We start from the raw sequence: 11,853 nt of genomic DNA on the forward strand, positions 1-11,853 counted from the left end.
AAACTTAGCATACCAATCCTTGATGGTTGATTTTCCTGGGGCAGTGTCCGGAAATTCGTTATCAAGCCAAGTTTTTGCTTCAACTGTATTTTTTCCCTTCAAAAAGCAATATTTTATCAACACGCGAAATTCCTTTTTATCCATTTTTTTCACAATAACAAAAGTTGCTTCACTAAAAATGCTATAATTCACAAACTAATGATCCGACAGCCGTCAAATTTATAGACGCGTCTTTTGAAGGTTAGGACTAACTGAAAATCATATGGAATTAGTTCTGGTTCCGCCATCTATGTGTCAGGCCGGGGACTTTTCAATTGACCCTAGTAGATGATCCATGAAGAGTTCAAGTATGTATTTCTGCCACGTCTTGAGTTTTCATTCACCTCGTTGACAAGTTTGCCCTGTTCGCCTATGATGACTCCTTTTGTTGTTTTCTTGTGTCTGTCTGTGACTTTTTTAATCTTTTTGTACATATTGAACATGTTATGCATATGATCCAGTTCTTCAATTTCTTGACATCTCTCACTCTTCCATCTTTCCTTCGTTTCTCTTATTTTTTGTTTGGCAACCCTACGAATTTGTCAGTAAGCTTCAAGGTTTCTTCTTTCTTCCATTAACTGTAAGACTTTGTTGGTCATCCATAGTTTCTTCCTTTCGGGATGCTAATCATCCTTTAAGAATTTCGAGTATGTATGTATTTCTGCCGTCTTTAGTTTGATATTCACCTCGTAGACAAGCTTGCTCTGTTCGTCCATGATGTGAATCTGTTTTCTTTCCTATGTCTGTCTGTAACTACTTCAAGTTCTTCAATTTCTTGACATCTGTCACTCATCCATCTTTTTTTCGCTTTTCTTATTTTAATTTGATAGCCGTATGATTTTGTCAGTAGGCCTCGGGGTCGGCAGTTTTTATTTTACTTCCTTCTTACATCATCTCTAAAAGACTTCATCGGTTGTCCACAGTTTCTTTTTTTTTTGCTTATATTTGACAGGCGTTAAAATTGATAAGGACTTTATTTCTCCAAGCTATTCATGTTATTCTAAATCAGCTACAACATCAGTTTCAAATTTATTATCTTTACAGCTAGTACCTTTTGTAGTTCTTGATTTGTTTGGTATTGTTTTACTAGATTAAACCCCTAAGAGCCACTACCACAAACCCCTGTTGTCTTTCTCATTACTGTGTTATAAAAGGATAAATGCACTTACTGTACGTATATTTCTGTAGTTTTAAAAAACAACTTGATAGAATATCATCAGTAATGACCATACATATCCATCCATTACAACCGGTAATGTTTCAAACATTGAAAGAAAAAACTGAAAGTATCGCTTCATTCTGCACATGAAACTTTTTTACGGGCCAATGGAAAAAGGAATGACTTCAAAGTGAATATTCAGTTGTTTATCGGACGAATTTCTTAGGAACGGTTGACCTAGTTTTCGACAAACGTTTTCATTGTATGCGTGTACGTGTACAGAGGCTAAACAGCTGCATTTTAAAGGAAGCCAAATTGAATTTATGTTCGCTTCCAGTTGGATTTGGTAACCAGTTGATAGACGTACAACTGGACACTTGAATGGCTAGGTACAAACTAACTAAATTGATGTTTCCATTTACATTTAAATTGAGTCGAAATTAAAACGAATGGCGGGCAAGGAACAAAAAAGGCAATTAGCACCAACGACACAAACAAGCATTCAAGCAACTCTTTACCAGGATTATTTCATAGTAGGAAGTCTGAATGAAGTTGTAAATGAAGCAATTCCTCCGCGATAAAACGTTTTATACAATTATTCTGTAACCACTGTAACAACTTGTACTAATAAATTAGTTATTATTATTAAAGGAAGAGTAATAAAGTTACATCATCCGAAACGTGTCCATCATGATCATTTGTGTATATTGTCGTTAATAAGACAGGCAAATAAGTGAAAAAAGAAAGTGCATCGGACGGAAATCGAACACTGTCAGATTGAAACACATCTGAATACGTACGAATTGTTCTGCTTCTGACAATTTTATGTTTATATGTTTGTTTTAAAATGTCGAAAATTAAGGGTAATTCTTGTATGACTCAAATGTATTAGTTTATTTGAAACCACAAGTAATTTCTAGTAGATGTCGCAAAACACCTCCGATTTCTCTTACAAGCGTTGGTGCATCACTGTTTACAGTTTTTATGGAAATGGAATTCCATTTCTGGTTGTATAGCGAGGGACATCACCAGTGGGCGCTATAGAATTCAATAAGAAATTAGAGACGTATTTTGGTAAAAATTATAGAAAACAATAGGAAAAATTTTATTTATATTTGATTTCTTGAGTAGTAATCTCAGTCGGGCAGCAATCCGCTCATGAAAAATAAAAATGTTTGATCACGGTTCGAAACTCGTCTTTTTCCATTTTTGTAATAAAAGTATAATCGTTCAATTTCAATAGCAGTTAAACATTAACTAGTGGAAGCTAGTCCACGAAACTCATAGAGAGGTGTTGTATACAGTTGTCCTCTCTGTCTAAAACATGAAATTAGTACCTACAGCAATACCTTCTTCATGGCGATTTACCAAACTTATCGATCTACCCTTGTAAAAGAAGAAATAAAGAGTGAAGAGGTCCAGAAATAGACCTAGATTAGACAGCAAATAGTTTAGGGTATGGGATGTTCTAGTTTTATGGAAATGCAAAGATTGGCTCAATATACGAAGACGATATATGTCCAACTAGTCTTGGTATTGAAGACGTTAAGATTATGATGATGATGATGATGACATACAATAAGAAATTACAGTAAAAGAATTGGGCAGACTAACTCTATTTCAATTTAGTAGTATGTAAGTGGATCTGCAAGAAGGACCCCTCAGGGCAAAAAGATGTATATCATTCAGGATCATTGGCGATTTTGAGGTACCTAAAGTTAAATTTCAGTCTCAGATACCCTGCTACACTCTACCGAGCAATGTCGTCTAGTGCAGCGGTTCCCAATTTTTTGTTGCTTCGAAACCCTTTCTGATGAACCTTTTTTTGACGGAATCCCATCTCGACAAAAAAGTAAAGTGATGATTATGATTATGATGTTAAAATTTGATTTAATGTCCGACAATTCAATTCGAATATTCGGAGTGGTATCCAGTCCAGGTTTTAATTTGTTTTCAGTGTAAGCGTAAACTGAAAACTTGTCTGTAATTTGAAATGAAAATAAATAGAAACAGGAACCGTGATAACCTTCTCAACGACTTCAGGGTATTCACCATTAAGTTTAATCTAAAGGTCATTCACATTTGAATCGGCCCATTCGAATATTTGTTTTAAGGAAGACCAATTCTTAATATTGATCTTGTTCTCCCAAGCAGTTAACATTGACGATTTAGTTTGATTTGGGAATGGATTCTGTACTCACAATCACTGGCTATCCTGTGACTGAGTGACTCCTCTGGAAAATATTCGTTTAAGGACTTTTTGAGTTTCACTGGATGTTCGTTGATGGTTAGATACAGAATTATTGCTTTTCGCAGAATTTTGTATATTTTTACTAGGACAGGAGACGTCGGATCTCTCAGAATCCCTGTGATCTCGATACATCAGGGTTCCGCGGAACACCATTTGGGAACCGCTGGTCTAGTGGGTGCGTCATTTAATATTCAGGAGGGCACTTTAGAAAACACCAGTTCGATGTCCTTCTGTGCTAGTGTAGGTAATTTGGATTACTCGAGGTACTTTTTTGACGTGACAACGTCTTATAATTCGATGGAGCCGGCTGCACGCACGAAAAAACATGACTCATGCGGCGTTACCTCGCTCTGAGGCGTTCCATTTAAGGCTTGAAGTGCAAGCGAGAGCGCGGAACGAGCGACAAAGAGGCACAATCGGCCTCCGCGTTCGGCAGCGTTCGACATCTGTCTCTCTCCTACTTGAGTGAGCGATGCGTCCGCGTGGACAGCTGCTATACAATAATACATTTCCATTTACCTCCTTCTCTATATCCATACAAAATATTTATCAAACAAATAAAATTAAAATTTTCTTTTGAAAAATGAAACCATTCCATCAGTATTTTCTTATGACGTTGTCACGTTCAACTATCGTCAGTAAACCGACTTTACAGACAACCGATTTTTTCTATTGTTATTTTGAAATTTTATCACTATCGATTATTTACGAATATTATTTAGGGTTTTCCGCAGTATGTCAACAGGGAAGAGTTTTATCGTCGTTTCTAACTATCAATAATTGCATTTATACTGCTATCGCCGGTTTTGGGAAACAAAAGAAAAAAATACCAGTTTGTCAATACGATTATAATGTATTGTTTGCTTTTGTGTGAATGTACGTATGTGTGTACATTTGCGGGCTTAGATAAACGGATGTGGATAACGTGATTCAACCGAGATACCGTTGACAGTATAACTCACAAATTATCTGTATTTGTAGAACAATGGAAATAATTTCTTGCTTTGTGTCGGCAACAGGTAACAGTATTTCAGTCGACATGACGACATAATAAAGTTGCTGTGCCGTTTCCGAAAAAAGAAATATAAGAAAAAATTGAAATTGTGTGCGCACAAGTAGGTGATGACAAAATGATATTTGAAATTTCTTTGTCGTTACTTTTTCATTCTGCATTCTGTTTTATACACTTCATAAATTGTAATTTATATAACGGTACAGGAATTTTTTATTGAAATTCGTCTTTGTACCTACCTACCTAATATCTAAAGTACGTGCTTTGTTAGGCAAAAAAAGCTCAATTTCTAATTTAATTCGCGGAAATAACGGCTAGCAGAAAATTTAAAAGTACAGCCGTTTCTGAAGAAATATATGTAATTAATTTGTTCAACAAATTCTCAGAGCAAAAACTAGAAATTGGTAATTTATGAAAGCAGTATACTTAATTCTGCTTTACATGCTTGAAAATATAGAAATATTCAATATTCTTTCGTTGTTGCCTTGTTTCGACAGCCACTGTGAAGATAAATATACAGGAGTGGCTTATTGAGAACCGAACGTAGGGATATTGTATTACATGAAATCATCATAGAAGAGTGATACTTAGTTTTTATAAAGAGCAACAGGCAGTTATAGAGCTTGCACAGCAACGTAGAGAAGTAAGCATTAAGAATGGAGTCAGACAACTCGCTACTTCTTAATCGATAAATCGAAGACCAACATCATTAAAGGCGGGACAACTGTAGGGATAGATATAAAGGGACAAAAGATTAGTATACTTAGTTTTACAGATGTTATAGTGGTATTTGCATCTACCAAGGAGGACTTAGATATAGCTTTCAATAAGATGGAAGTAAAACAAAAATACTGGTATGCAACAGAAGAAAAAGTAGGGAATGAGCGAATATAACGATAGGAGAAAAAATTATAAGAAGTGACTGTTTTTGGTACCTATGAAGTCAGATAGCTCAGAATGGAAGGAGAGATATATAAGTCAGAGGATTGGGTAGAGTCGAGTCGCTTTCAATTCTATGCTCGCGAACGGTTAATTTAGAAATTCGTAAAAGATTGATAACGGTATATCTCCGGAGAGCGGCGCTGAACGGGTGCGAAACATGGACAGGGGTTGCGGCGGAAAAGAAGAGGTTAGAAGCGTTCGAAATGTGGTGTTACAGGCTGATGATGTGGATACCATAGATAGAGAACATTTTAGAAAGAATAGAAGAACAGAGGACTATATGGATGTCAATAGGCCAAAGAGCAGGTTGGTAGGACACCTTCTCAGGCATGAAGGGCTAGTCAGAGACATATTAGAAGGAGAAGCAGGGGTTAAGAGGTTTTAGGAAAATGCGAAACGATTCTTGAACAATTAATTTTTGATTTTTTCTTTCCCTTTAGCTATTTCTGTTGAATGCATGATGACCGTTTGTCAGTGTAATTTTCTGCATTCGAAAGGATGCAAATTGAAATCTCACGGAATACCAAATGATTTTGTCGTATTCGACTCATTGTGATAAACCCTGTTTAATGCATGCACTTAGTATGTAGTAGGTACATTATAAGGGAAATAAGTAACAATGCCCGTCAAGCTTTACGGTCGGCATTCATGGGCATTTAAGTAANTTAATTCTGCTTTACATGCTTGAAAATATAGAAATATTCAATATTCTTTCGTTGTTGCCTTGTTTCGACAGCCACTGTGAAGATAAATATACAGGTGGAGCGAATTGAGAACCGAACATACGGATGTTGTATTACATGGAATCATCATAGAAGAGTGATACTTCGTTTTTATAAAGAGCAACAGGCAGTTATAGAGCTTGAACAGCAACGTAGAGCAGTAAACATTAAGAATGGTGTCAGACAAAGCTGCACACTGTCATCGTTACTTCTTAATCAATACATCGAAGACGCGACCAACATCATTAAACACGAGAGAACTGTAGGGATAGATATAAAGGGACAAATGATTAGTATGCTTAGTTTTACAGATAATATAGCGGTATTAGCATCCAACAAGGAGGAGTAAGAGATGACTTTAAATAAAATGGAAGTAAAACAAAAATACTGGTATGCAACAAAAGAAAAAGTAGGGAACGAGCGATTATAAGGATAGGAGACAAAAAATTATAAGACGTGACTGATTTTTGGTATCTAGGCAGTCAGATAACTCAGGATGGAAGGAGCAGTAGAGATATATAAGCCACAGGATAGGGTAGGGTCAAGTCGCTTTCAATAAAGACAAGTCACTTCTATGCTCCCGAACGGTTAATTTAGAAATTCGAAAAAGATTTATAACCGTATATCTCCGGAGAGCGGCGCTGAACTGGTGCGAAACATAGGCAGTGGTTGCGGCAGAAAAGAAAAGATTAGAAGCGTTCGAAATGTGGTGTTACAGGCGAATGATGAGGATACCATAGATAGAGAATATTTTAGAAAGTTTAGAAGAACAGAGGACTATATGGATGTCAATAGGCCAAATAGCAGGTTGGTAGGACACCTTCTCAGGCATGAAGGGCTCCTCAGAGACATATTAGAAGGAGAAACAACTTAAGAAGAGTAAACGTAGACCTAGATTGGATTACTGTTCACAAATAGTTAAAAATGTGGGGTGTTCTAGTTTTAGGGAAATGCGAAACGATTCTTGAACAATTAATTTTTGATTTTTTCTTTCCCTTTAGCTATTTCTGTTGAATGCATGATGACCGTTTGTCAGTGTAATTTTCTGCATTCGAAAGGATGCAAATTGAAATCTCACGGAATACCAAATGATTTTGTCGTATTCGACTCATTGTGATAAACCCTGTTTAATGCATGCACTTAGTATGTAGTAGGTACATTATAAGGGAAATAAGTAACAATGCCCGTCAAGCTTTACGGTCGGCATTCATGGGCATTTAAGTAAGTAAATGCGTGTGTGTATTTGCCTTCCCACGGTCGCCATACATTTTGGTGCACTTACCATATTAGAACCAGTCGCGGTCGTCTATCGTAGATTAATAATTTCAAAAGGTGGCCCTTGTACAAGGCTTGTTATATGGTGGAGTACATGCCAGCGTTGCTTGGTATGTGTTGTCGTATGTACATATAGTTAATAGCTCATGCTCTTTTACATTTGTCTCCACCACTGACTTTTGTTAATAACTATATATATCTTAAAAAGCAAAATTTCGGAGGATACTTTTTACTAGTAATGAGCAAACTTGCTCTTTATCTTGGTTTTAAGAAAATGCAGGACCAAGACTGTCTTTACACTAGCAAGACCAATACCAAGACCATAGTCAAGACCGAAAGTGCAAGACCAATATCAAACTAAACGAAAAATTATGAGTTAAACTATTTGAAGTAGCTTTAATATATACATTTCCTAGAACAAAACATTTTTAGTATTTGAAGTTTTCTACAAAAAAAAACTATGTACAAACTTAGCTAGGATACATGAAGCTTAAGGCGCCTTAACGAGAGTTTTTCGAAAACTTCTGTTTAATTGTAAAAAAACCTTTGGGTGTTTCATCCCCACCAGCCAGTAATGCTGGTGGGCGGGCAGTCCCTCCGGACTATGCGGGAAGGTAGAGCGAAAGACCCTCTTCAGCCTACTTTCAGGAATCGTGGGAATGGGTGGGTGGTGGTTCGGGTGGAATATTACTTCCTCAGCATTTACTTATATGATCCAAGGAAACCACAGAAAAACTTGGACCAAGGCAGACGGACCCGGAATCGAACCGGCATCTATGCAATGGTCTAAATCTCTAGGCTACACCACTAGGTGTGTCTTATTGTTTTTTTTTTTTATATTAACCTCAAGGAGGGGAAATCTTCTAAAGACACCCCCCACTCTCCTCGAGTTGGTAGATCAACCTGGCGGTTATAACTACCGGGATAAGATGGGAGAAGTTTGGGGAAGGAGAGAGGGTTGAGTGGGAGATAGGAAAAGAGATGAGGGAGGTTGGGGAGATGAACTGCGAAGAAGGTTGCCCAACTCTGTCTTATTGTACCCAATAACTCAATTTATAGAGTTCAATACCAAGTTGTGGTAGGGGTGGTACCGCTACCCTCATCTCTTTCTCCGAAGGCACCTTGATAATAATACTGTTCTATTACCTTTTCTTTGTTCATCGCTATCTTCTATCATAAAAATCCCTTTTTAGTACTTAATTACACATAAATTAATGAGATAATAAATACAAAAATTTATCGCTTTTTGTTCCTCTTATTTGGAGATGGGTATTTTATTTACCTAGTTTAATTTACAGNTATTTTCTATCATAAAAATCCCTTTTTAGTACTTAATTACACATAAATTAATGAGATAATAAATACAAAAATTTATCGCTTTTTGTTCCTCTTATTTGGAGATGGGTATTTTATTTACCTAGTTTAATTTACAGGTAATTATTATGTAATTCCGCCGTTTTACTTTTATCATTGTCATTGCTAACGTATAGTTATCGGATGCCGTATTAAACAGTCTCCCTTTCACTAATCTTTTTTGTCGAATTTCAAATAATAATTGTAATTTCTGAGGTTTCCTTAACTACCAGTCGTAAACTGCAGTATGCTTTATTACACCATAAAATAGGTATAAATTATAATTTAAATCCTCATTTCTAAAAGGTCAGAGATAATAGCAATAACAAATAAATCATGCAGATGTTGAACGAGCCACTAATAAAAGAAATACTGTAAACAATTAATTGGTTTAAGTATTTGGAAAGTGTAAAAGGAGATATTTTAGTGAATATGTATTCAGGTCTTTATCGATAGTGGGCAGTACAAAATAAGAAATCTGAATATTCCTTTGATTAAATATTTGGGCGGTGAAGTGCCAGGAATCTCATTTGTGTACACTTAACCACCCATGATTTTATTAAAATCCTAAATTTTGAATGTTACTCCTGTAATATCGATATTTACTAAAACCGGACTTAGTGATGTGCAAAATAAAAGCAAGGCCCAACCTTGGTATTGGTCTTAGTCTTGCGTATTCGGTCTTGGCATTGATCTTGCTGAAGTACTTCTAGTCTTGGTGTTAGTCTTGATCTTGCTGATGTAGTCTTCGTCTTGGTCTTGATCTGGCTCTTGCTCTTGCTTAAATACTTCTAGTTTTGGTGTTAGTCTTGATCTTGCTGATAGTAGTCTTAGTCTTGGTCTTGGTCTTGCTTGCTAGGTATTGATCTTGCTTATTTAATTTGATACCTACGTATTTTAAATAATTTAAGTACAAATTTTTCTTTTTTTCAGTAACAGGTATGAAAACTCGAGAACTTACAGTTCTTTTGATGACTAAATTGGCCTTTTTCCAAACATATAAATAGACCTTTTAGCGAAAAAAATAGTACAAGATACTTGAAATAAGTAAAAAATATAGAAAAATAAATTAGTTTATCACTACATTTCAACCAATGTGTTATCCACACAGGAACAAAGAACACTCCGAGGAGATTCTCGTAGATCCCCTTTTTTATACTCATTATCAAAATCTAGAAAAGAAAACTGAAAATTTCAAATACTAAGAATGTTTTGTTCCAAGAAAAGAATATTGCAAGTTGCTCCACCAGAAGTAGTAATGTTTGGTTTAGTTTTGCATATTTGGTCTTTCTCTTGCATATTAGGACTTGGTCTTGTTCCTTTTACTTTTCTTTCCTTTTTTAAAGATCATTTGCTTGAACGTGTTGAGGGAGATAGAAGACAAGTCACGAACATCTATTTAGTATTAAATGGACAGACGTTTCAGTTGTATGTAACAGGTCAATTGAAAAGTCCCCGGCCTAAAATAGTAAAACACATTTTTTTTGCAAAATTCGTTTTTTTTATTCAACACAATTCCCTTCAAGGGTGATACACTGATTATAGCGATCCTCCAACTTTTCGATACCATTTTTGTAGTACGATTTGTCCTTTGCTTCAAAATAGGCCTCAGTTTCGGCGATCACCTCTTCATTCGACGAAAATTTTTTCCCAACGAGCATTCTTTTGAGATCTGAGAACAGGAAGTAGTCGCTGGGGGCCAGATCTGGAGAATACGGTGGATGCGGAAGCAATTCGAAGCCCAATTCATGAATTTTTGCCATCGTTTTCACTGACTTGTGAGACGGTGCATTGTCTTGGTGAAGCAGGACTTTCTTTTTCTGCAAATGCGGTCGTTTCTCGGCGATTTCGTCCTTCAAACGGTCCAATAACGCTATGTAATAGTCGCTGTTGATGGTCCTTCCTTTTTCAAGGTAGTCAATGAAAATTATTCCACGCGCATCCCAAAATACAGACGCCATAACCTTGCCAGCCGACTGTTGCGTTTTTGCACGCTTTGGAGCGGGTTCATCGTGTGCAGTCCACTCCGATGACTGTCGATTGGACTTCGGAGTGAAATGATGGAGCCATGTTTCATCCATTGTCACATATCGACGCAAAAACTCGGGTTTATTACGCGTGATCATCTTCAAACACTGCTCTGAATCATCAACTCGTCGTTGTTTTTGGTCAAAAGTGAGCTCGCGCGGCACCCACTTTGCACAGAGCTTTCTCATACCCAAATATTCGTGAATGATGTGATGTATACGTTCCGTTGATATCTGTAGAGTGTCTGCTATTTCATTCAATTTCAATTTACGGTCATTCAAAATCATTTTGTGGATTTTTTTAATGTTTTCGTCCGTAACAGCCTCTTTTGGGCGTCCACTGCGTTCACCGTCTTCGGTGCTCATTTCACCACGTCTAAACTTAGCATACCAATCCTTGATGGTTGATTTTCCTGGGGCAGTGTCCGGAAATTCGTTATCAAGCCAAGTTTTTGCTTCAACTGTATTTTTTCCCTTCAAAAAGCAATATTTTATCAACACGCGAAATTCCTTTTTATCCATTTTTTTCACAATAACAAAAGTTGCTTCACTAAAAATGCTATAATTCACAAACTAATGATCCGACAGCCGTCAAATTTATAGACGCGTCTTTTGAAGGTTAGGACTAACTGAAAATCATATGGATTTAGTTCTGGTGCCGCCATCTATGTGTCAGGCCGAGGACTTTTCAATTGACCCTATACATTTAGTACATGTTCCTAAACATAAAAGTGAAACGTTTATCATATATAAACCGATATTTTATACACCTTCGTTTATTTATTTTACGAATGATTTTTGCTATAGTTTAAGTTGGTAACTGATTTATAATTAAGCATTTTTGAACGACTCCAACTAGTACAATTCACTCAGCCTGACGTTATACATCGATCTGTGAGACATTTTGAATTTTTTGAACGTAATATTCAAATGAGAAACCCCTCACAGCCTCTTGTTGTGAAAGAAAGGCGTCCCTGTTGTAGAAGGGTTGCGGAAAGGACTTTTTCTGAAAAGCATCATTCTCACATATGCCCCAAGCATCTGCGTGCACCCATTTATGCAAATCTTTCATA

The sequence above is a fragment of the Agrilus planipennis genome, unplaced genomic scaffold (genome assembly GCF_000699045.2).
Source record: "Agrilus planipennis isolate EAB-ADULT unplaced genomic scaffold, Apla_2.0 scaffold126, whole genome shotgun sequence".
NCBI classification, from domain to species: Eukaryota; Metazoa; Arthropoda; class Insecta; order Coleoptera; family Buprestidae; genus Agrilus; species Agrilus planipennis.